Consider the following 27,413-nt stretch of genomic DNA (forward strand, 5'->3'; position numbering starts at 1 on the left):
CACGTTTCACAGACAAAGAGCCCCATGGCCACTCTGGACACTAGGTGTCTTCTCTGCTAAGGCCACCTGAAACCTCTATCTCAGGAGACTTATCTGGGTTTTATTCTCTGTTTAGACAGTTATCACAGAAGGATGAAGGGGCACGGTAGGAAAATAAATACCTTCACCTTCTCAGAATGCCATCAACACACAGCCACAGCAACTTATTATTTTAATTGATGATATTCATAGCATTACATACAAATTACACTCCCAGAATTAAGATTCCTGAGATTCACAGTTTACATTTTTCATGCCAATGTGACTACATTAAAATCACCTTGTAATTATGATGACTTTAATTATTATTTCTAATTTTAAAAGCCAGATAACAGATGGAGTCTGCTTGCTAACACTTCATTTCTGTTCCTTTTCTTTCTCCAGCTGAGCCACAGCAGGCGAGAAGGCCATACCTTCCAGGCTTCGCTTTTAGAGGAGCTCACAGCTGGGCTAGGAACAAAGAACCCAGCAAAGGATGGGGATCAAACACCTTCTGAAAGTTCTGCCATGACTTCCTGAAGAACAAGCCAAGTGCTCTGCCTGTCACAGGAAGATGAGCTGAAGGTGGCCCCTGGGCATATCCATGCTTTGGGGTGTCTTAGAGCACCACAGGATGAACAAGAGGGAGAGGAACTGGAGGATGTCTTGTTGGTGGGTGCTGAGAAAAATGACAGTTGGTGTTTTGTTCCTTGAGTGTACAGAAAGAACAGTGGCCTTGGAATCTGGCAGATTTTTACTGGTGGGACTACCATCCCACTTCCTCTGTTGAAGAGCTTGAACATGGCATTCAGTGTTTACCACTTACCTGAGAGGGTATTCATGAGAATTAAATGAGGGGAGGTCACTCAGCACGTAGTCCAGGCCTGACATGGAGTCAAGGAGAATAAAAATCATCCTAGTTCAGAGCCCTGCTCTGGGAACCAGAAGCAGAGTATGGGGGGTGGGAGGGAGGGCAGGACCCAAAATGTTGCAGTAAAGAGAGACCATTTTTAAGGCCTCCTCTGCCTGAACTCTCCCAACTTAAGTAATTATAAACCTATGAGCAACACAGCCAGCAAAGCCAGTTGTCTGAGGAAGGGTGGGAAAGACATATTAGAGGATGTGCTTTGGAGAAGGGCTGTCAGATACCTATTAAAATCCACAGAAAGCGAATAAAGCTTTTCAGAAAACATATTCATGTACACATACAACATTTTGCATTTCATTGCAGGGGGCTCCATAGATGCCCTAAGAACTGCTGACTTAATGGCCTTAAATTTATTGGTGAAGGTTTGCCGGTATGTGTCGTGAAGTAACTGCATTATATTTCCACTGTTTTATTCTTAAAAACAACAACAAAAATATCACAACTGCCATGTGAAAAATCCAAGCACATGAAGCCTTTAATAAAATAACAAAAAACTGGAGCAGAAAATGTGAGACATACAGCCCAACTACGGATTTTCTGAAGACATGCCCCCGGGCCAGTGAAGCTACTAGAAGAGGCAGCTGAATGGTTCTCCAGCCTCAAACCATCTCCTTAACTGCCCCTCACAAAGGTCTCCCACAACATCACTGCTGGTGCTTCCAAAACTGGCCTCAAGGCCAGAGGAAATGTGGAAATACTCCTATGGGGGGAGATTCTCCTGACATATGGAGGCAATAAAAGGCACAGGTGCCAGGTAGAGGTCAAAATCCATCCCCAACCTGCGCCTGCCAAGGCGTACAAACATGGGCTCCCACAGGCTCCATCTGCTGTGTGCTATGGCCAGAACCTCCTTCTGTGAAACGTAACCAGAGAAATAAGAGGATCCCTCTCCCACCCCGGCAGCAGAGCCCATCAGATCAGATAAGGTGACAAATTCCAAAATAAAAACAAGAAGAAAAGAACAGCTTTTCTGTTCTGCTTCATCAACCACAGAGCAGTAAGACTGATTTGTGTACTTTTCCCTAATTGCCTTTGGGTAACCCTGGGGTTTGGACATATTTCTGGGTCTGATTTCCCATGAGGATACACAGTGACCTCAGCTTCTCTTTCACAGTGAAAAATTACACCCTCAGGGCACCGGGTGGCTAAGTCTGTTGAGCTTCTGACCCTTGATACGGGCTCAGGTCCTGATCTCTCAGTTTGTGAGATAAAGCCCTGCATCGGGCTCTGTGCTGACAGCACAGAGCCTGCTTGAGATTCTTTCTCTCCCTCTCTTTTTCTCCCTCTCTCTCTCTTCCTCCCTCCCCCCCCCCGCTCCTCCCCTGCTCGTATGCATACTCTCTCTCAAAATAAATAAACAAACACATAAAGAAGAAAAATTATATGCTCTATATGTGAGCCCCCACATTGGAAGCTAATTGAGAAACAAGAAATCTACTCCCCCTCCTATCGCCACCAATTTCCATACCTAGGCCAATTCTAGAGGACTTACATACCTTCTTCAGTCTCACAGTCTCCAAAACCAAGGTAAAGGAACACAGTTCAGAGACAGAGACACTGGGTTGAAATCCTGGTTGGGTCAAATTACCAGCTGTCTCCCCTTTGCAAAGTTCCTGTCTTTGCCTAGCTTCCTCACCTGTGAAACAGAATTAATCTCTCCCCACCTAACACACAAAGCAATTGTCCAGACAATCCTGTGACAGGACACATAGAAAAACTTCTTAAATAGTTCCAAACAGTAAAAGAATGTCAGAAATCATCAGGTGAATGGGGTGTGGGACAATGAAGAAAACTGGCTTATAAGAAAGGGAACCCCCCAGTCCTGCAATTGTGATTCTCCTCAACCTACACAGAAATACTCAAGATGGGGCTCCTGGACCAGGAAGCAGTCAACAAGAGACCTGGATGAAATGGAACCTGCAGGCTGCTTCCTTCCTGAGGAAGGTAGAGCACCCTTCCCCTCACCTCTTCCACCTGCCCATTCACACGTGATAATCTAATGTTAAAGGAGAAACCCCTGCCCTCCCTGGGCTTGGTGAGACAACAGAACTAAAAATTCAGGCAGGAGAGAGAACCAGAATATTCATGTTCATTAAATGTAGGCCAGACCCCTCCCAAAAAATGTATGGCCAGAGGGAAAAGGACACCACCATCTGTAAGGCTAACTCCAGCCAAGGATTACAAATAAATACAAGAACAAAATTCATCTCAGACACACTCTGAATACATATTCCTCATCTGACAACTGTGGATCCAAACTACCCTTCCTCATTACTTAAGATTTCTGCTCTACTAAATTCACCAACTAAGAAATTGGCAGATTTTTAAGTCTGGGCCCAATACTTCATATGGCAGAGAGGATCACTGAAAATATGTGCATCAAGGTGCAATAAAACCTTTCACTACCAAAAGGAACTGAGCTCCTAAAAGAAATGGATGATTCCAGGATTGGGGCAGAATAGGTATGAAATGAGCCTGGAGTACCTCATTATGCCAAAATGTAGTAAAATCATGGAAAAATACAAAGTGGACATGAGCCAGCTTGAAGGGGCTCCCACTGGCCAACTCTGTGACAATTTAAACAAAATAATGGAGTTCAGTAGTGATTTATAATCCACTGGAAAACAAGAATTCATGACTCCACAGCAATAACAGACAAGAATGAAGGGAGGCTCCTTGCTTACAGAATGCTGAAGGATGACCGGTAAACATGGAAAGAGTTCAAAATTCATGATTGGACACTTACTAGTAAAGATTAGATCTGACCAGTACCACCAATGGACGATAAATATTGCATCACTTTTGATGAAAAGAGGGTTATTTCCATGATGATGCAGTGTGTCCTCACAATTTGCTCACTAGTTGCAAGGGAGGAAGAAGAAAACAGTAATTGTATAGTCAAGAAACAGGACAACACCTTGACAGTGGTCAAAGTTACCACTACTGATGGGAATTATTTGCTGCCATATGTGATATCCCAAGAAGGATGTTGTGTCCAACTAAAATCATATAACCAGAATCCAATCATGAGGAAACGTCAAACAAGCCCAAACTCAGGACCATTCTTTTTTTTTTTTTAAGGGGGGAGGATGTATTCTTAAACAGTTTCAATGTCACAAAAGACAAAACAAGGCTGTGCAACTGTTTCATATTAAAGAAAGCTAATGAATGAAATAAAAGAAAATACCTGAAACTAGACTATATCCTGCATTGGAGGGAAAAATATTATAAAAAGACATCACTGAGTTAACCAGCCAAGTTAGAATATAAATATTAAATTTACTAAAGTTGATCATTGCATTGTGGTTATCTAAGAGACTATCCCAATTCTTAGGAAATGAATATTTAGGTATTTAGGGGTGAAAGACCATGATGTATGTATGTAAGACATCCTCAAAATGGCTCAGAAAAACTGTGTGTTGGCGGGGGGGGGGTGGAGTTGTGGGTGTGGGGGGAGGTGTAGGAAATGATAAAGCTAATAGGGGTACATTTTAACAGCAGGTGAACCTGGGAAAAGAGTACACAGGTATTCTTTGTACTTTTTTTTTCCTGTAAGTTTGAAATTATTTCCCCCCAAAAAATGAAAAACAAACAAAAAACACATTACATTCTTCTTCAAACACTGTCATGTCTTAGTTTCCAAAACATCAATCTCTTCTGGATTTCCTACTTCCTTGCTCACTTCTCCTTCATTGGCAACTTTTCAGTTAATCCCCTAAAATTGGAAGGTCTCTTGTTCTCAGTCTAAAGGCTAGCCTATATAAAATCTCATTCACATCTGAGGTTTGAACTACACATGGAGGTTTGGACTATTTCCAACCAATCTACTTACCAGACCACTCCACCCAGATTCCCACAAGCTCCTCACACACTACTCAACACTGACATGACATATAGCTTTTTTGAAAATGAGAACACTGTGGGTACCTACTTTCTTAAGGAAGACAGGCCCAAAAGTATTATTCAATCTGAACTCTTCAATTGGTATCACTTTTTTTTTTTTCTCTGTAGAGGGATTCTTTTAAAAAGTTGAGGACACCTATGATGGAACACAGACATCCCACAGTTAGAGGCTGAATCTGGCAACAGGAGATTTTTTTTTAACTCAGAAAGTGGCCTGGGCACCCAATTCCAAATGTCCCTATTATTATAATAAGGTACATTTTTAATCAAGGTACTTTTTAACAGGTCCTCTTCGTCTTAAGAAAGCTACAGAAATTACTACCCAGCCCTGGCAGATCTCTGACAAAGAAATGGAAGCTATCCTCCCATTTGGACATTGCAGATGGCTTATTTGCATATTATAATTCTCCCGGTTGAAGATGGTTTGGGAGGATATGGGAAGAACCAGATGGGTGGGCCAACTTCTTTTTTTTTTTTTTTTAATGTGTCCCTCTGGTGAGTAACCAGTCTAATAAGTAATCCCTACATAATAACCTTTCATAACAACTCATAATACAAATTCATTAAAAGCTCACAAGGAAAAGGTCAGTTCATGCAGAAATTTCCAAAATGACATAGTTTGATTCCAGTTTTCCCCAAATTTCATTTGAGAATAATCAAAAAACACCAGAGACCATAACTCTGGAGGCAGGAATCAGTAGTAACTTTGAGAAAACTACACAAAATGGGGACACTGGCTGTAGAAAACCAGAGGAAAAATGATAGAAATTAAAGGTTGGAGAGTAAAATTTTTACTGGGAAAAAATGGAAAACAAAGTAGAAAACTGAGACAATTACTGGAAAATTCCAGTCAAAAAGTCATTTTAATTTTGCCCAAAATAACCAGATAACTGTCCTGAGTTATGCACATGATGGCTTTCCTTCCCTACCACTTATCACATAGAGACAGGCAAACTACACACTGAAAAACAGTCATCTTTTACAGAATTCTAGGTATTTCTGCTGTCATCAGCCAGACTCTGGCAGACTGAATCTTGAGTGACTTTAAATATCATCCTGACATCAATACTTCAGACAGAGTTAAAGAACAATGATCACGAGCCCCACATTCTTATCTGATTAGATTTGTGAAAATTCTTGGCAATACTCTGTGTGAATCCAGTATTCACACAGATCAATGTGAAATAAAGACACAGTATACAAAGCTATCACATGATTGTGATTACACAATATCTTCTAAAAGGTAGGAAGTGAATGATGGTGTCACAAACATCATCAAAGATAACATTCAACCCACTGGCTGAGTAAGTCTTGCACATATTTGTGGAACAAAAATCAGCACAAGAAGGTAATTTTGCAACAGATATTAAGATCCAGTAATTAAGATCCAATAATTCTAGTTCCGATCTACCTCCAAATAAATCCCAGATGCTGGAAGTGTTTTATGCACAAAGGCATTCGCTGTAAAATTACCTACAATGAAGAAAAATGGCAATAATCAACCCATTCACACATTGTTGATTGTGGAAATAAAAGTAAAACCAAGTTATAAAGGTTACCTATAGGCATTAGAGCAAGTCTTTAAAAGGGCAAGAAGACACAAATTTTTACATGTTTGATATATGAAAACCACAGCTATCAAATGAAATTTGTCAACATCTTTAAAAGCTATAAAGTGTTCTCATAAGCCACACACTGTAAAAAAATTAAAGAAAATAATTTTCTGATAAACTACCAGGGCAAATCTGGTGAGCTTCCAAGCTAATAACTCCCAACTATTTTGGATATAATGGCCTTCTCGGCATCTCCATCTTTCAGCCTCCAATCTAACCAATCCAAAACTAAAATCATCCCTACTCCCTAACCACCCCTCCCGTGGGGTCTTCCCTGGTCTTCTCCACCCAACTGATGGTACCACCCCACCCTCCCCAGTCTTCCCCACCCAACTGATAGTACCTACCTGATAGGGTTGCAGTGTAAGGCACATAGTAAATGCTCCACAAATACTTATGCAATGGCCATTTTAGTCAAATAATGATCATATACCAATAAGACTCTGACCAGAACATCCCCGAATGCTGGATATTCTTATTTCTGTCAACTCTTCACGATAACTTAAAATGGAGCCACAATTTAACTTCATGGATCAATGTGAAAAGAAACTGCCTACAAAATTTAATTTTTTGAAATTTGAAATTTTAAAAATCAGTTGTTTCAACTACTTAATTTGGGTGCTTTTTTCCTGAGATTTTTTTCTTAACCCTAGTATCCTGACAAATTAAAATTTGTCCAGCCATCTGTCTCATCCTCTCAGAAAAGCCCAAGATACTATATCTCAGAATCAGAAGGGGAAAAAATGTTAACATTCAGTGCTGATGAGGGTGAATGCTGGTGGGAGTATAAAACTGACATGTTTTGTGACATATATGAAGAATCTGTAAGAAGTTACACACTCTAAGCAATTCTATTTTAACAATATCAAAGATGTGGACAAATATTTATACATGAACGTGTACGTCAATGTCCTATTGTGAAAAACTGAAAACAGTCTAAATGCCCAACAACAGAAAACTATTTAAATAAATTATGGTTCACTCAACTACTCTTTTAACTGTCTAAGCAGTTAACATCTCTAGCTGTTGAGGTGATGGATGATTTTCCTCTTTGTGCCAGAGTTTAAAGCCCAGGTCTGCTATATACTAGATATGGGATCTTGGGCAAGTCACTGTACCAAAATGTCTTGTAAACAACACCAGAATTCTGAAGACAGACTTAGTTAACACACATAAAGTACTGAGAACACCCTGGACACACAGCAAGCACTACACGGATGGTGTTAATATTATTAACTTTTGTACTCAAATTCTTCACAACAATCCTGTGTCATTTTTGGAATTTAAAAAATCAATAAATGTCACTAAAACTACTTAATTCCTTAGGCAAAAATTTAGTTCAATATATAAATCCACAATCCCTTATCAGAAATCTTGGGGCTCAAAGTGTCTTGTAATACTGAACTTCTCACATTTTAGAAAGATAATACACTGCACCAACCATTCTACATAAAACTCCAACCCAGTTTGGGCCAATACCTTACAATCAAACACATTCACACAAAATCAAGTAAATCAAGACTCCTCGGAAACTTCATCAGGGAAGTCAATGCAGGTAACGTTTTATTGATAAAAAACTTTGGGAAGTTTCTTCTTTGGGAAGAAACTTTATATTTTCAGAGCTTTTTAAATTACAAAACTGTGACAAAGGAGTCCTGAATCTACATTGTTGAATTCTAGCATCTGGGGAGCAGCAGCATTCCAAAATGGCAAATGGTCGATTTATGCCACTTCAGATGCCTGGACAAAGAAATAATGACAGCTTACTAAGACCCCAACTCTGGTAGGATCCCACTAGAGCAGATTTATCATTGGGGTGCTATTGACTGCATACTTCTCTGTTGAAGTATTTTGTCCTGTATAATTGTAGAATGTTTAGCAGTATCCCTTACCTCTATTAGATGCCAATAGTACCTTCCCAGTCACGATAACCAAAAATGTCTGCAAACAATGCCAGGGCGAGGGAGGGGTGTTGAGAACCAGTGCGCTGAAGCAAAACAGTATGTACAGCTTTCCACCCCATATTCCACACTAGGACTCCCAACCACAACTTCTGCTGGACTGCTGCTTATTTTATGAAGCCTCGCCAGTCTCCTCTACCCTCTACTAAGTCCCAAACCCCAGCCAAAATGAACTTATTGCTTTTGTCCCCACATACTGCAGGTTTTAGTCCACTACTGCAAGGCTTTAGTTCACACCGGGTCCACCCAGTACATCGGATCCCACCTGTCTTCAAGCCCGTGAACACAAGAAGGTCCTGACACACAACTTTCCAAACAAGGCATTTCTCACATTAAGCATTAGGATCAGAGAGGTGAGCAAGCCTACAGGTGTCAAGAAACAGGACTCAAGCAGCAAGCCAATTCATCAGCTGAAAAAAAACAAAAACAAAACAAAACAAAACAAAAACAAGTGGTTAGCTAGTTTTTGTTATCTATGGAATCTGGGAGTCAGGGAGGAATCACACAGGTCAACATTCCCCAAACTGGGTTTTCCTTGAAACAGTCTTGACAGATGTTAATAAGAATCTTGAAATATGTGATGCTCAAATAAGTCTGAAAAACTATCTTTGATAATTTTCTGTTGCTATTGTTAAAACCACGTAAGTACTTCAAGTCTTTAATGTGCTAATTCTTTTCTGGAGCTCCAAGAGAAAATAGGGAATACCGCATTTCCCCAAGCTTATTTGCCTATGAAATCCTGGTTTCCTTCTCCTCAAATAACATCTGCCTTACTAATGAGGGTTCCAAAGAGCACCAGTTTATGAAACAATGATGGCTCTCTAATCTCCAGGGACCATCTTTCAGCTGGGGCACCTGGGTGGCTCAGTTGGTTAAGCATCCAACTCTTGATTTCAGTTCAAATATGACCTCAGGGTCGTGAGATCGAGACCTACATCAGGCTCAGCACTGTGTGTGGAGCCTGCTTGGGATTTTCTTTCTCTGTCTCTCTCTGTCTGTCTGTCTCTCTCTCTCTCTCCTTATCAAAATAAATAACATTTTTTAAAAACTAAAAAATCATTTTTCAGCTATTGGTTTCTACTTCTTTCTAAACAAATCTACCTATGTGCACAATTTTATAAACTGCAGCATTGTTCAAAAGAGTAAACTGAAAACACCTTAAACATCTGCCAATAGCAAGGTGGTTAAGTAAATTATGGCATAATAATACAACAGATTACTACCCAACCATGAAACAATGAGGGAACTCTTAATGTTCTGATACAAAATAATCTACAAGGTACATGAAGTGAAAACAGACACAGAGGCATATTTTGCATGCCAGCATTTGTGTAAGAAAGGAAGGAAGGGAGAGGAAGAGAACATATACACATTTGCCAACATACGCATGGATGATCTTTGGATAGAAACACATGATAAGGCAACACTGGTTGCCTCTGGAGAAGAATAGCCAGGCGGACTAGAGTAGATACAACAGTATCGAACCTTTTACACTCTGCTGACTGTATTACTCAGAAAACAAAATAAAGTTAAAAATAAGTACATAAACTATTTTTACTAGTCTCTTTAGAACAAAAATTAAAGATGCAATAATCTACTAAAACAAGCAGTCTCTATTAATAAAGAGGCAATGCAAGGAAATTATTATATCAGCACATGATGCTCAAAGTTTATACCTTCTTTTTTTTAAATAAGAAAAAATTTTTTGATAAAGCAGTAACAATATTTTATTCCCCTTCACGATTTCATATATATTCATAATCTACCTATTCACTCTGCTCCAACTCTCAGATACTCAGCCTCTATTCCTCCCTCCTCCACTACATTGCAAAAATAAAAATAAAAACATCACTGCCACAAAAAAATGCAACAGCTCCTTTTATTAGTTGAGTGCATATAGAATACGTTTTGGCAGATTTCTCCTTGTTGATTCCAATTTTTAAAAAGTATCACTTCAACCAATTAGCTACAGTTGAAGTTGTACCCATGTATGTTTCCCCCACAATGGAGAAAATGTAGCTGCCAGCTTCCTGAGAAACAGGTCACTGAATCATTTTGTCTATCACAGAAAGCCATCAAGCCCCTTTGCCAGTATCGTTATTTCTTTTTTTAAAAACCTTAAAGCTTCCTAGTTTATATTTTTTCTAGGAACCTAAGTGCTTCATCAATTGTGTCGTACATACAGGTATATACACAAGAGCTTAGTAAATAAATTTTCCTCCAAATATTAAGGCTGGTGTGGGATAAATAAAATGATGGGTAGGTAGCTCACCACTACCAAACAAAGGCTGCACTAATTAGGAAGACTTGAAGAAGGCAGAATGCTGATCACCTCACTATCCGGGTTCTCACTGGGGTCCTGCCACTGAGCACAAGCTTTAACTTTCTTACTCACGGGACTACAACCTACCATGCAGTAGAGAAAGCAAAACTCTGGAAAACTATTTTTTAAACTACTAAATTGTCAACTGATTAAAATGATTACACCTATTTGACTGAGTTCTATGAGATTAGCGTTACTATTTTTCTATAGAAAAGAAATACAGAATTATTTTAACAAGGATCTCTTCATAATGGGGTAGTGGCTTTTCTTCATTTAACTTTTGTTCTAAGTTTTTCACAATGAGCATGTAATTCATAGGGGGAATAAAAAATAAGGTGTTATAAGGGGAAATGCCACAGATGGAAATATTACACAGGTTTTTTTTAAAGGCCCAATTATTCATAGAAAATATAGCTGGTAAATAACATGGGTTTATTTGAGAACTGCCAAAGGTATCAGAAAACACTTTCTGCAAAACAGACTTCAGGCAGCTTGGAGGGTGCTCATCAGGATGTCAACCACTGATTCTCCAAATTGTGCAAGCAACAGTAGGCAATGTGTCACTACTAGTCACTTAGCACCTGTGAGCAGGAACCACACAGTCAAAGTGTCCAGAGTGGTTGGGAAGGGCCACAATACCAGGGGACTCTTGCAGCAGGAAGAGAAGGGCATTCCCAGATGAATCTGATGGGGCACTCTCCCTAATCAGGGGGTGTCACTGGCAGCTTGGCACACCTGTAGGTCCCCGGAGGTCAGGGAAGATTACCCCTGTACCTGGAAATGCTACTATTATAGCATTCTGGGTACAGAGAAATTTGAGTCTCTTAAGGGATCTTGTATTTTTGTCCTCTGTTTTTCCATCAGCCATAATATACATCATTTTCCAACAACTGCACCCTTTAAAGAGTCTGAGCAGAGACAGATTAAAGATAAACTTCACCAGCTTGGGGGACAGCAGCCCCTGACACCCACTTCCCAGGTATTTCACTTTAGCAAACTTAATTAACTTTTCCAGGTCTCAGTCTCCCCATTTATAAAGCAGTGGTCCTGATAAGAATAACAACAATACATAGCTCACAAGGTTGTTATGCAAGAATGTGCATAGTATTTAAGCAACACCCCCTAACACACAGGAGGTTCTCACTGAATGTTGTTTCCCTGCCCTTTTTTCCCCCAGAGTTTGACCTATTACAAAAAAATAGTTATCCTGTCCCAATTCCAGGGCCACTAAGGATACTGACACAGATCTTTAGTGGGCCAGCCCATCCTGCTACCTGAAATCCAGCCAAGTCAATTTCCTTGACATAGGATTCAATCCAATCTTTCCTATTTCCTCCAACAGAGGGATCTGGCTAACCCAGTCATGTTAATTTCCAAGTCTAAAGCGGGCAAGGATTTTTAATCTTTTTTTTTCCTCTTCTCAGAAACCTCAGCATTATACACACAAATGTACATATATACCACAGCAACTCTGTGACACTGAAGAACATAATGTTTATAATTTGCTAAAAACGATCAGTATTTTGCAGCACCTAGAAAAAGATTAGTCAGGTTAAAGAAAGAACCTTATATCCCAAAGAAATCTGTTAAGAAAGCATGTCCCCAAAAAGCTGAAAAGATAGATAAGTGGCATTTTGCCCAGGCCCTTCTCAAACACAAGCCAAATAATTGAGTCTACCCACCAAAGAAGGAGAGGGAGACAAGAATATAAAAGAAGCACAAAACCCTTTAGAAAGTGACCACACAAGATCTCCAGTATTGTTTTCAGTCATCTGGTTTACCAGGCAGCCAGCCAAATAAGGCGCTGGTTATTTAGTGGCATTAAGATGAGCTAAGTAGGGGAGACAAGAAGAGGGAAAAGGAAAGCTTTTCACATTGCAAAAACGTGAAAATAAGCATTTCCAAATGTTTGATCAACAACCAATATAGTAGTGAAATGCTAAAATGACTTCTATATAGGTATAAAAACATCTTCCTGCCATTCCTTTCTGGTCACCACACATTATGCATATTTATGTGCATTACAAAGTTATCACTGGAAAGTCCAAGAGCCAAGCAAAGATTTTCCCCAATCGGTGAGGCACTCTGCATGACAGATTCCTTAAAAGGTATTTAAATATCTGAAGTAAAACAAACTGTCCTTTATTTGACAAATAAAATTTTCAGAGCTGAGCACAGACAACAAAGGAAAAAATGCTGTCTTCCTCTGGGACGCTTCAAATTACTAAACATTCAGAACTGAAGGGAACAGACTGCTTGGGGGAGGGACAATCATGTGGTTTCTTGCCAAAAATATAGCCATTGTTGTTATTTATCTGAACACAATATTTTGTCATTTTAATTTTCACCAACATCAGCTGGGTATTTTGTAAAGACAGGCACAGTTTTCAATAGGGCATGGATGGCATACCACTGTTTTTGTGGGAGAAGTGGTTGAAAATGAAGGAATTAAAACTTCACTTGAAAGGAAACTAGAAAACACTAATATTTTATTTCTTCAACTGAAAGCATGTAACAACACTCCTAGTATTTCACTGTCACACAGTTCTCCAATCCTAGAGCTTGAGACATTAGAAAAGCTTTCATCACACTAAGAAATCACTCTATTGACTCCTAACTATACAACGAATGACAAGACTGTCTCAAGTTCCTCAAGGCCAACAAAAAACCCGGCATCTCCTTACTCCTGTCCAGCATACATTGAAGGCAGGTAAAAAGCAGCAACAGAAAGAAGCATTGATACATGCTACAACATGGATGGAGCCTGAAAACATCATGCTGAGGGAGAGAATCCAGACACAAAGGACCATGTATTGCATTATTTCTTTCAGATATGAAATGTACAGAATAGGCAAATCCAATCCATAAAGGCAGAGGTACACAAGTGATTGACTGTCAGGGGATTTCAGGAAGAGGGGTAGGGCTTTGGGAGGAAATGGCCAGTGTGGGCATGGAGTCGCTTCTCAGGGTGATGAAAATGTTCTGAAATTGGCTGTGTTGATGGTTGTGCAAGTCTGTGAATATACACTAAAAACACTTAAACTAGTGAATGTATGGTCTGTGAATTATATCTCATTAAATGTTATTTTTACAAAAGTAAAATGAGATGAACATACTCTCACGTTTACAAACATACACAAAATGAAATCTTCACAGACATACACACGCACACGTACCTCTCACCTTATTTTCAACTGTAGGATCTCTTATGTTCTGTATTCTAGAGCTGGTGCTTCCCAAACATAGTGTACAGAAAAGTCACCTGCAGACCTTATTAAAGTGCAGACTGGGATTCCTTACGTCTGGGGTGGAGCCTGAGATTCTGCATTTGTGGCAAGCTCCCAGGCATGGCAAGGCTAAGAGAGTTTTGTGTCCTCCACGCACTATAGATGTTGTACCATGTATATGGACTCATAGCCTAAAGCACCGGCAAAAGCTACTGCCACAAGTCAGCCACAAGAGTATCCCAGGAAGGGCTTTTCCTCCCTGTCCTACGCATGCACAGTACTGCAGACAGAAGACAAGAGACAATGCCATCATTGAACACTTGGACCTTCCTACACATAGATGGGCCTGCCTTCTATGCCAGTTCTGCTGTTCCATGAGCTCCTACCACGTACCACCTCCTCTGAGATAATTTCCTTGTATGTACAATTGGAACCAATACTAGTAGCTGTTGACTTCACAGAGTTGTGTCCAGGGTGAAATAAGATAATGCACACAAGAGGTGTTTAAAGAACCATAAAGTATTCAAAGTGTTGAGATGAGCAAGTCGTCGCACCAATTCTCTGATGCACATGAAAGACAAAAGAAGTCGGGCAGTCTCTAGAGGCTGGCAATTCCTGCTGCCTTCTCCTGTGGGCACTGATACAGGTCAAGGCACTGATAGAGGTCACAGCAACGCCCCTTCTCATCCTCTTCTAACAGGGTTTATTGAAGAAGGTATGTGAGTTCCAAGAGAAGGAAGACTTTAGTGACAAAAGTTAACTGGACATGTTCTGAGAGGCAGGAAAAGCTTGAGTCCATGTCTTAGAGATCCAACAGCTTGCTATGAGAATGGCAGAGTGATATCGTGAGTTTAATAATGGGGAGCTCTGGTCACCAGTTATGGAGGCCCAGATAGGATATACCAAACTCAATTCACACATATCCCAAGAACACCACTGCTATGACATGAAAATTCAAGGTCTCTGATTATGCTGTAGCTGGAAGGAACTGGAGCCAATAAAGTTCTAAATGAGCTTTCCTTTCTATTAAATTGTAGTGCCCTGAGGAAAAGAGAAAGCTTATTTTGCTGTAGAATATATTTTAGTTTTCAAAAAGCAAAAAGAAAGTTAGTAAAAAGAGACCAAAATATACTGTACTTCTATCATAAACCCATATTTATCCCATAAAAATTAACCTCAGAAGTTACCTTCATAATAATGAAAATATTCAAGAAATATAGAATCTATTATCTATTTCTCTAAAAACAGCTTCAGAAACAAGTTTAGAAGATTTATAAACTACTCGTCCACTTATTATAAGAGAATCAAAATCAGATGGAGTTACTCTGTGTATTTCCTTTTGCAAAATTGTTAAACTTTATGAAATAAGACTGATAAAAGCATATCTTCTATTTGCAAGGTTATATGTATTATATAAGGTCTATACCATGAACACTTAAAAACTAATTAAAGAAGTTATCTGCATTTTTCATGAAATGAAATTTGTCTTAATGAATAAGCACAGTCTTAGAGAAATGGGAAAAAAGAGTTAATTGCCAATTTAAGAAAATAACCTTTACTGAGAAGAAATGAGAGCCTTATTTAATACCCTGGCACTACCAACACTTTTTCTCTAGGTACACAGTAATTTTTTTTTAATTTTTTTTCAACGTTTTTATTTATTTTTGGGACAGAGAGAGACAGAGCATGAACGGGGGAGGGGCAGAGAGAGAGGGAGACACAGAATCGGAAACAGGCTCCAGGCTCCGAGCCATCAGCCCAGAGCCTGACGCGGGGCTAGAACTTACGGACCGCGAGATCGTGACCTGGCTGAAGTCGGACACTCAACCGACTGTGCCACCCAGGCGCCCCGGTACACAGTAATTTTTTTAACTGTATTAACTTCAGTGGAAGGCACCCATAACCTAAAGAAAGAGGTAAGTAATTACAATGTAGTCATTTGAAAAAGCGTTCCTTTAACATAAAAGAAGGCCTCATTTTGAGGAGGCACCAGCTTATTTTTATTACAATGTCACCTATGAGTCAGCAAGCTAGTTTGCAGAAAAAAAAAAAAAAACTTAAAAAAATTTACTCTAGAATGGCTTTGCTTTAAAACTTCATGGGTGACTCAGTGAGTTAAGTGTCTGACTCTTGATCTCGGCTCAGGTCATGAACCCAGGGTCGGGGGATTGAGCCCTATGTCAGGCTCTGTGCTGACAGCACAGAGCCTGTTTGGGATTCTGTCTCTCCTGCTCTTTCTGCCCCTTCCCCGCTTGCTCTCTCAAAATAAATAAATAAACTTAAAAAACATTTTTTTTTAACTGTGTGAAATTTGCACTCCTCTCCCTGACCTACCCCTCCCCCCCCCCAAAATCTAGACATTATTCAATCATCACAATGCTTATACCCTGGTTTCTTAAAGTATGTGCTGGAACAGGTAGAATGTTTCCCCAAAGTTCTCAGTTCCCATTCCAGCATGCATTTACCCCCATTAAAGTCACCACAGTCTTCCAAATATATTCGCCACTTAAACTAATCCCACAAACAAATGCTTTCATGTGTCTCTCAACATAAATCATAACCTCCATGAGAAGAGAAAGAGGGCTTTAACTCCCATCTGTTACTCCTCTCATGCCCTAGCAGATGCCTGTCTGCCAGAGCACACAGTAAACAGAATCAACGCCCTGTGCTACAGCACTGATCTGCAGAAAGCTCATTTGTTGTCACTTCCAGAAATCAAGAAATCAATTAAAAGGATGAAAAGAAAGGAAGCTATCATTTGCTGTATCCCAGCCCCTTAATGTGCCTTTAGATGTTTAATCCTTTTAATACACTGAGGAATTTTTCAGAAGGGGGAACTTCCCCACAGTTGTACAGTGAGAACAAGGTGGGGCCTCCTATCAAATCCACACCTGTAGAGTTAAAATCACACACAGATAATACTATAACACAATGACTGACTTAAGAAAACTCAGATTTAGTGGTACCAAGGGTTCAATGCTCACTTAGCACATAAATACTTACGCAGTACAATTGGATCCAAAAGTACCTTTGTTAGCAGCCTGGCGCATTCAGAAATGGCAAAATGACTCCAAGAGAAGCACAGGTGTGGCACATCTTGCTATGGTTCTTACTGTGGTTTCCAAGGGTCTGCCACTCACCGAGGGGAGCCCAGGTGGGGAAGTGCTAGGAAGTACAGCCCCTCTCAAGGGACAGCCTTACAGAGTTCAGCTGTAGCTCTATATTGTGATCTGGAACTTTCTTTAAGAGAACAAACTGTTTTTCAACATGCTCAATAAATCTCCAAAGTGTTTTCAAGTACATGTCTGCAGTGTCATATTGGAGACTCACAAACTTGACATGGCCCAAAGATCTATTTTCACGACCCGAAGACATTTTTAAACCTTTAATTAATGCCCTATACAGATTAGCCATACTGGGCTCACTTTCCTAGGGCTACAGCTGCAGAGGCTGCCCCACGGGAGGCTTTCAGCTCACCACCGCCCCTCCTACAGGCTTCACTCCTCTACCTCCCTGGCTTCCGTAGGCATTTGATTTGCTACCCCCACACTTGTCAGAGTTTTATAGGTAAGGACCATGACCCAAAAAGAGTGCTCAATGGATTTTTTTTTTATTTTTTACTTTTTTAAAATTGACATCCAAATTAGTTAGCATATAGTGAAACAATGATTTCAGGAGTAGATTCCTTAATGCCCCTTACCCAGTTAGCCCATTCCCCCCACCACCACCACAACCCCTCCAGAAACAACATGAGGCAGAAGTAGCAGATGCTGGGATATGTTTACCACTGTGGATAAGGACCATGAACTGAATACAGCATCTTTATGTATCAGTGGGTCTCTTAGATCTCCATCCACCAAAACATTATTTCTTACATTATTATGTATTAAGAGCTAAGCAGCTACCTCCATAGGAATTTTAAGTGTCTTACATTTACCAGAGCTAAAAAGGTTTGGTTAAATTATATTTCCACTTGCATGTTACTAAAAATAATTGTTTTTCCCAATCTAATTTCAACCTCAAACCCAGGTGACAACTCTTACGCTTTGAGCCCTGAATAATTTTATTTGCTTTCATGAAATATCTATGTAAGGAGAGACAGTGAAAAATCATGAAAGCATGTGCCACTCCCTGAAACCTCTCTGTTCCTGACAATGCTTTGCCTAGGGAATGTCAAAGCAGCTTAAAATATCACTATGCTTCATCCATCAACAGATTGTCACTTCCCTTGAAAAAATATGACTCAAAATGAAAATACTTGTTACTTCCAACCTATCTGGATTAAGAGTCAAACCTGTTTATCAAAGTGCCCTTTAACAGGTTTCTACAGTAAGGTTTGACCATGGAGAAGGCTGCTTACAAATTCCAAATGCAAAAAAGATTTCTAAATACCTAACTTCCTCAGTTGTTTACATACAAGTGCAAGTCTGCCCCCAAACACAAGGATTCCCATTTTAATGTCAACAGATTAGCTAAAAGGAGAGAAAAATCATGAATTTCTTCAGGGTAAAAAACATTTCATATCATCAATATGTCCAGCACTGAGCACAAGTACTTAGGGCAGAAAGACATTAAGTGTATCACTAAATGAAGTGCATTTAATCCACGACTCCCCATGATCAGTTTGTGATGGGACCAAGTTAAAAAAAATTATTTTCACATTAATTTCAACAGAGGCAATTATGCTCTGGATTGAAACAAACACAATCACAACAGGCAAGCTGTCAGAGCCTGCTGGAAGTTTTAGTCATTCCAGTTTTGAAGACACCAGTCAAACAGCTAATTGTACATCCTACAGTATGACAGATAGATAGATAGATAGATAGATAGATAGATAGATAGATAGATAGATAGGCAGGCTATGATTAGAGAGCCTGTAAAAAAAATACTTTGGAAAAGCCTTAATAGGATTTATGTGACTTAACCGTTCAACTAAATGTGTCTTTGTTTTAAAGACCCATAGTAAAATAGTGCTTTCCTGGGGCACACAACTTCTCCTGGTCTGTAGCAGCCCCTATAAGAGGACGAGGAAGAAAGGTCATCAGCTGGTGGACACAGTCGGAGATCACTGTGTTTTGGGGGGCACTTCCATCTTTCACATGAATCCATGGGAAATCAGCAACTGCTGATGCCCATGCCTATTTTTTTTTAATGTTTATTTTTGAGAGAGAGAGAGCACATAAGCAGGGCAGGGGCAGAGAGAGGAGAAGACCCAGAATCCAAAGCAGGCTCCAGTCTCTGAGCTGTCAGCACAGAGCCCAATGTGGGGCTCAAACTCACAAACTGTGATATCATGACCTGAGCTGAAGTCAGACACTTAACCAACTGAGCCACTCAGGCACCCTGATGCCCATTTGCTACTGTCATTTCACAGCCAGAAAAGAGCTGCTAACAATATGAAACTATTCAAGACACACCTTGAATTTCACAATTTTATTTATGTTATGGTAGTTTTCAGCATTACAGGACACAGAACACTAAATTACTCCTTTACCCACCTAATAAGAGAGAAAGGAAAACATCAAAGAGAAAAGGTTAAGGTGGCTCAGACTTTGGGAGAATATCAAGCTTTTGCCTCATCAAAGCCATCAATTAAATATGATAATAAACTTTCGAAACCGATTTTAGCATTTGGTCTCCTAGCTCAAATCTCTCAGGGTGGCTAATAAGAAGAAACCCAACTGGTAGAGCAATGGGCCATTAAAACAAGAAGACTAGCATAGTTCACATCAGTCAAGAGAGAGCAGATGCTACTTAAGCAAAGGATAGGCTAATGGTGTTCAGCTCAGGCTGTGCTGGTATCACTTGGGAAGCTTCTCCTTCAAGTGGTCTGGGGAGGGGTGGGGGCATTTTTTTTTTTTAAAGCTCACCCAGGAGATGCTAACTCAGCAGTGAGAACCACAGGATCAGGCTACATGAAAAAAAGAATAAGCCATTAGTGAAAGTGATCATGTAGTCAAGTGTAGAAATTTCAGAGCAGACAAAATAATTTGTTGATTGATGAAATTCTATGTCCACTCAGTGCCTGGACCCGATGGATCTGTGTGCGTGCACAGATTCAGACAGCAGCTGTGTCCTTTGCCCATTCTGGCACCAGTTTTCAATTCATTCTGGATTCACCTATTTTGGACGTCCACAATATTGAGAGGTTCTTTCACTAGGAATGTCACCGAGTATGACAAATACCACACCATGAATTTTTTGATATGCAGCTTATATATATTTCACTTATACATGAACATTTATATATCACTGAACACAAACACACACACTTTTAAATAATACATGGTATGGTTGCAACACTGGCTCCGGTCCTCCTTGCCTGGCCTACGAAAAACATCTCTGCCTGGTTCTCTTCTAGTCCTTGGGAGTGAGGACTGTACACTGACCTCAGGTGCTGAGACCCCCAGGGTAAGGTCATTCAATTCCCTTTCTATCTCCAGCCTCTTACCCACTGTGAGGCACACAGGTGCTCAATACTTGTTTGTTAAATGAATTTTCCTTGAGCACAAATAACCTCTCTGGCCATCTCAAATTTGGATGAAGTCTCCCACTATAAACTGGTAGAGCTGAGCAAGTAAAAAGAGCTAACAAGACATGAGTCAGTAATGAGGGGATGTTTCTCATCTAGGGTCAGAAACAAAAGTACTGGTACAATAACACTAACAACCCTGTCCAGGCCTCAAACTAAGCCAAACTCCACCTGAAGGCTGACAATTTCTGGGGACAACCAACCTACAAGAGTCGGGGGTGCCTTCCTCAGGAGACCCTACCCTGGAAAGCTGACCCAAGAGAACACACCTCCACCCTCAGCCAGAGATCAGAGTTTAGCACGTCTGCTCTCAGCATGCCCTTGAAGACCATGACTTCATAGACGCCAGGCCTCCTGCCTGCAGTGACATGCCCTTAACCATGAAGACTGACTGAGACTACCAGCATTAACCAAGTGTCCCGTCACATGTTTCACTCCCCTCCTTCACAACCACCAGAGCAAGACAAGCATTTCATCCAACCTATTCCATGCTGGTTAACATGGACCAACTAAGCAGTCTGGCTAAGGAGAGAGAGCTAACAGGCGATTACAACTAAGCCTCAATCCCAAGGCCTCTGTCCCGAAAGCCTCCTTGCAGCAGAAACCAATAACAGCAACAATAACAAAACAATAAGTGGCTAATATCCATCTGTTACTTATTTTGTGCAAGAATACTAGGCTAAGTGCCTAATATGGGTCAACTCAAATAATTCCTATAAAAACCTCATGGAGTACTGGTATGATTCCCCTTTTATAGATTCAGAAACAGGCTTGGAGAATTTAACCATCTGTGAATTTGTGTCCAATAGTAGAGCACAAGCACTGTGACTCCACAGCCTACCTCTTATTATTCTCTCTCCAGCCTCCAAAGAAAACTGGATGAGCCAGAAGTTAGAAGGACTACACCCACCCACAACCTCACTTGAGACCCAGCTTTCTCAGCTGTCAAATGTGAATGCCAGAGCAGATGATGCGTAGGGTCCCTGACAACCAATATAGTTTTGCTCACCCTATCACACCCAGCACCAATTACAGGACCGGGAGAACCATGCCCCACTGTGACCAGAAGCCAAGAGAAATCAGAGTGATTCATTCTGGGTTGTTTTTAAATTGGTATAAAATATGCATAACTTTAAATTTACCACATGAACCATTAAGAGTACCAGTGGCATTAAGTTCAGTCACACTGTTGTGCAGTCATCACCACCATCCACCTCCAGAACTCTTTTCATCTTCTCCAACTGAAACTCTGTGCCCAATGAACACTAAATCCCCACTGTCCTTCCACCCAGCCCCTGGCAACCGCCATTCTACCTTTGGTCTCAATGAATCTGACTACTCTAGGTACCTCATACGAGTGGGAGCATACAGTAACCATCTTTGTAACTGGCTCACTTAGCATAATGCCATTAGAGTCTATCATTGTAACATCTGACAGGAACCTTCCTCTTACAACCAAATAATATTCCACTGTATGGATATACCACATTTTGTTTATCCATTCATCTGTTGATAGATATGTAAGTTGCTTCAACCTTCTGACCTACTAACACTGCTATTAACAGGGGTATACAAATCAGAACTCTTCACCTTCCTGAATTGAGCTCAGCCCTCTAAGCACAGGCCCAGACGCTGAGTGCCAGGTCACGGGAATCAGACACACACAGCACTGCTCCGTCATGAGGCTCAGGCCCCCATCACAAATATGCCTCTTTGTCTATCACTGAAGAATAAAATGAACACATGCTACGTAGGGAAAATAATCTCCCAGAAAAGTAGCACAATGAGGAAGACCTGAGTGTACTTTGCAGGGGGTTTGAGGTGGAGTGTTCTTGACGGCACACCAGTTTTTAGAATAACTATAGAGTTTCTTTTAATCACTCTGCAGTTAGTTCAAACAAACAAAAACCAAATGATTCAGTAATCAAAGTCATTTGTTATTCTTAATGAGAAATTGTTTCATTCTGGTTCAGGTGTTTCCTACCTGTTCCCATTCCATTTTCCAAACAAAATAAAAAATAAAATAAATGGAAGACTAAAGAGGAAAATAACAATCAACTGTGTTGTTACCATCAGTTATAATCCTTCTTTCACAAATCAATAATATTTAAGTTATTTTCTACATTGCTAGATCTATATGGGCCCACGTCACTCCCTCTATGAGGGGTCAAGACTCACCTGAAAGTCAAGATCCACCTTGACAATCTCCTAGAGGCAAGGGTGAAAGAGATAAGGTGGCTCATACCTTTAGAGCATATGACACTTGGAAAGAGAGAACTAAAGTCATACAATAATGTTTGGGCTAACATGTACCAAATCAAAGACAGTTTTCGATGTTTAATCATAACCTAGCCATAAAATCAACAGACTTCAACAATGACCTACCACTGACTCCCTAAGTAAAACAAATGAGTTCAGATAATAGCAATCAAACTGGGGTGCCTGGGTGGCTCAGTTGGTTAAGTGTCCAAATCTTGATTTTGGCTCAGGTCATGATCTCAGGGTCATGACATGGAGCCCATGTTGGGCTCTGCAGTGGGTGTGGAGCCTGTTTAAGATTCCCTCTCTCGCCCTCTTTACCCTTCCCCCCCCCCCCCCCACACACACACATGTACTCTCTCTCTCTCAAAAATAAAAAAAATAAATAAATAAATAATAAAAAGTAAATAAAATAGATATAATTCAAAAAAATGCAATCAAGCTGACATGCCACTGGCTGGGTTTCTGAGGTAAATAAGCTAAAGAAAAGAACTGTCCCTGAATGTAATGCAACATCTTGGAGGAGACAGGACCACAGAGATACAGGAATGTTTCTAAAGGACCTCATGGGCTTAAGTAGTATATAAAAAGCCAAGCCTCAAAGCAGAAGAGACAAGACGGACAGTTTGTTTCAATAGTGCACTGAGAAAAAATTCAAAAGTTACAGCAAGCAACTTTAAAATAAAAAATGGAAAAATGGAGCACAAAGCACCATTCTAAGTCATGGTCCTATGAATTAAGATCGTTTCTGGTCTCTTGCAAGCCTGGAGAGGACCAGGAGGTCCTCATGAAGGGTGCTGAGGTGCTAACAGCATCCTGCCTTGTGTCCAGAGGAGAATGCCAAGGATGTCTGATTATTGTCCAGTCCCTTCCTCTTTTAAGTGATACCATCCAATAACAGAGCTCTTCATTTTTTTAACACTTTATGTAAAGAATGCCAAGTTGGTTTTCAAAAGTTGGGGGAAAAGTCTTAAAAAGAATAACTGGGTTTCATCAACCCATTAACTTCATCAAATTAAATCACTGCTTTCTGCAATGCACTTAAAATGGTGTGGTCTCAGCTTCCCTTACCTGAAATGATCTGCAATATCTCCAGCCCCAACCTAACAATTCATGATTCCCAAGCTTAACTATCTCTCTTTTGTAATTACTAAAACCAGAATTACTTGTAACTATTTTGCAGAATCAAATGCACTACAATTAATTCTCTGCAGTGAGACTCTCTTCCCAAATGACCATACCCCAATTCTTGAAAGGAGGACTCAAGTCATCTGATGAATGAACTGTACCACTCAAAATGATCTAAAAAAAAATTACTTCTGGTTCTCGCTCAAGCATTCAAGAAGACTGGAAAATTAACAATGTCAATTAAACACTCACTGGCTTCCTCTATCTCTAACAATTAAAATATTTTTTAATTACTGTCATGGTTTAATACATAACTTCACTTTTTCTGAAGCTTATGTGGAATGGAGATTTGATTTATATAACTAAAAAAGATATTTTACAAGGGGTAAAAGGAAATACTATTCATATAGCCATTAGACAAAATAACCGTACTTCAACAAACCTAGAGAACCAAACACACACACACACACACACACACACACACACACACACACACACACACACAGAGTTAAACCAGCATTTTTCTTTAAAGAAAACCACCAAAGAGGGAAACGTGAACCATTAATTGTACCTGACCATTTCATAAAAAGCAGTAAGCTGTTTCTAAGTCTAAAAATATCCTCTGAACATTAAACCCTGTGTTTTTCTACCTTTCACCCATTTTTCTCAATGTCCTTTGGTAATAGATTGACTCAGATTAAATAATGTGATATCACATGAGCTTACAACAAAAGGAAACAAACCTGTGCATGACAGGCACACCCAGCCCCAATCCCAACAGGGCCTGTGCTATCTGCTGAAGATGCCAGGTGCGATAAAGCTGGAGAAACAACATGCACATGGCATTGAAGGAAAAGCTTGGGTGGAACGTGTATACAGTGATTTAAGATGCTGAGGGAAACCTTGATCAATGGGGGAAAAATCATAATGGTTATCACAGAGCTAATGAAAAATAAAAATGTGCAGAAAAAAAGTTATAGAAAAAACACAAAAAATATAGAAATATCTATTGCCACTCCAACAATGTACTAAAATCTCCGTATCACAAACCCTGACCCCTACATTTACATGGCATTTTTCAACTGCATAGACAATGTATTCCTTTCTTTCTTCCCTCTGCTCTGCCTTCCAATAATCCCTCACCTAGGACAGTGGGTAAACAGAATTTTTTAAATCTCCAGTGTGTCCCCACATTGGGGAATATCATAAAACCTATCTTTAAAGTCCATTCTCCACAAAATCCAAAATAGTGGTACGTACTCATTGAACCAGCTAGAGTGCTGAATATCAAATGCTGCTTGTCATTGCAAAACCAGCATACCCCTGGTAACTAAAAATGGATACAACAGGATAGAAATAGCATTCTATAGATATATCATTAGCAAAATTATGCAGCCAGATTATCCCTCTCTACAGTATGTATAGGGTTTCTACATAATTAATACTTTATTAAACTCTTCTCTGAAGACGTGACTGAGAAAAGATCAGAATCTGAACCAGCTGTGCTGTTTAATATTATCTCTCAGGAGAGAGGGGTAGGGGGAGGGAGGGAGGGAAAGGGAAAGAATAAGTGATTTATTTGAAATTCTCCCTTCAATGTTACACTCCTATGTTTGACATGGATGTTTTGTTTTGTTTTTTCCCTCCTTTTACTTAGTGACTCTGTCTTGTAAGGCTAAAGAACATAGGACATTTAATTAAAAACAGAAGAAGACTTTAGGAACAGTGATGCTTAAAAGGCTGTTTCTATTAAACATTGATCCAGTTCATCCAGGAAGGCTTTGTGCTGTAGAATAAACTCCAGTATTCATGCAACTTTAATGAAAATGTTTCTGAACCCCATTTCCTTCTTTGTGTTTGACCTTCTGTTCAGTACCCTGAATATTTCAAACATCTCTAACACAGTGGCTAGGAAGGCCAAATATGGGAATAGCATTTACAGGAGCCAAAAATAAGTGTTACAAGAATTTAAAAACTTAAAAAGGGATAAGACAATGTCTCACGTTTTTATTTCATAAGCTAGAAGACTGTTCAAATAAGAAAAATAAAGAAAAATATACAGTCTTAGATATCTATTCTCATATCCTGAGTAGTTTTCTTATTGTCAAAAAATATATGCTCACTGTATTTTTTTAAAGAAACAACACCCAAAAACTTTAAGAAAAAGAAAGCTTTCAAAAACCCACATCTAGAGATAATAAATAGCATTGTGAATCTTGTTCCAAACCTCATCCAGCCTCATGTTCAGAAACAGGTGGTGTCCACAATTTCACATACAGGTCCATGCTACACACACCCCCAAGGAGATCAAGGCAAGGGGTCCATGTGAACAGATGTAGATTCCATCCTTGGTAACAGCCACATAGAACTCCATTCCACGATTGCACCAGTATTTCACCACCATTAACACAGCGATGAATTTTGAACATATGTCTTTGCACACGTCTCCAATTTTCGTACTTGCGATAAACTACAAGTGCCTTAATCAAAGTGAATCTTTATCTTGACACACATTGCTTAACTGCCTTCCAGAAAGAAAGAATCTGCAGGACATGAGAATAATCCCTGGCACCACACATTGCCAAAGCTGGATTTTGTCTCTTATTTTTCAGTTGTGCACTGCCTATCATAATCCCATTAGTCATTTCAATCATATTTAGAATGCTTTTGCTACTCAGTTCTTCACTTTTATGTAGCAAAAATCACCCACTTTATTCTGCAGTCTGTGCACCTTATCTATCATGTTCAGAAAGGGTTTTTCCACCTTCCAGATTTTCCTCTTACTACTTTACATTCTTTCACCTTTATCCATTTCCAACCATCTGAAATTTATTTGGGTATAAAGTGTGATAAAAGGATTGTTTCATTTTATTTTTAAAATGGATAAATAACTATCCATCCTTTACTGAATAATCCCATCTTTTTCCCACTGATTGAAATGTTGCCTTTAATCATACACCAAATTACCACAACATGCCTGTATTATTTATTAGATCTTCTATTGGCTGAATAAGTGAATTACTAAGGGACATATTTAAAATCTATTCCAGCATTCTAAGGATGGACTGCTGCTGTCAAATTCTACCTCCACCCTTAAGTAATGGCTGCGTAACTTTGGATAAGGCACTTACCCTCTCAGTGCCTTAGCTTCCTAGTCAGTAAAATGGGTATAACAGTACCTACACCACAGGATTTTTATGGGGTTAAGCTAATGCTACACGCTATATACATCTTACTTATCCTTATCATCATCCCCAAAAGTCAGCAATGAGAAAGTTGATCCTTGCCTTCAGGAATTTAAAGACCAGTGAAGGAGAGAGACATTTATTCAAGTGGCCACAAAATTAATGCACAAAAACAAACCACAGAAAATAGATTAAGGGGAACCTCATCCAATCTAGCAGATCAGAGTAGGGGCTTCCAAAAAGCAACATGTGAATTAAAGGCTAAAGGAAGAGCAGGAGTGAACTAGCCCCAGGGTACCAGGAGGGTGGGCATTCCATCTGGCCACACGGGGCTGA

General features: G+C 39.8%; 1 protein-coding gene and 1 long non-coding RNA gene across 2 annotated transcripts in view; both read right to left on the reverse strand.

Moving 5' to 3' along the window:
* SH3GL2 (SH3 domain containing GRB2 like 2, endophilin A1) overlaps positions 1-27,413 on the reverse strand; it is a 212,740-nt gene that overhangs the window by 165,279 nt on the left and 20,048 nt on the right. The window lies entirely within an intron of this gene.
* LOC128312195 (uncharacterized) lies at positions 3,782-15,600 on the reverse strand. The gene is made up of 2 exons (XR_008291173.1): positions 6,773-15,600; positions 3,782-6,731 (listed from the first exon to the last, which is right to left on the reverse strand). It is a non-coding gene; the product is annotated as an uncharacterized LOC128312195 (long non-coding RNA).

Source organism: Acinonyx jubatus, chromosome D4, assembly GCF_027475565.1.
Source record: "Acinonyx jubatus isolate Ajub_Pintada_27869175 chromosome D4, VMU_Ajub_asm_v1.0, whole genome shotgun sequence".
NCBI lineage: Eukaryota > Metazoa > Chordata > Mammalia > Carnivora > Felidae > Acinonyx > Acinonyx jubatus.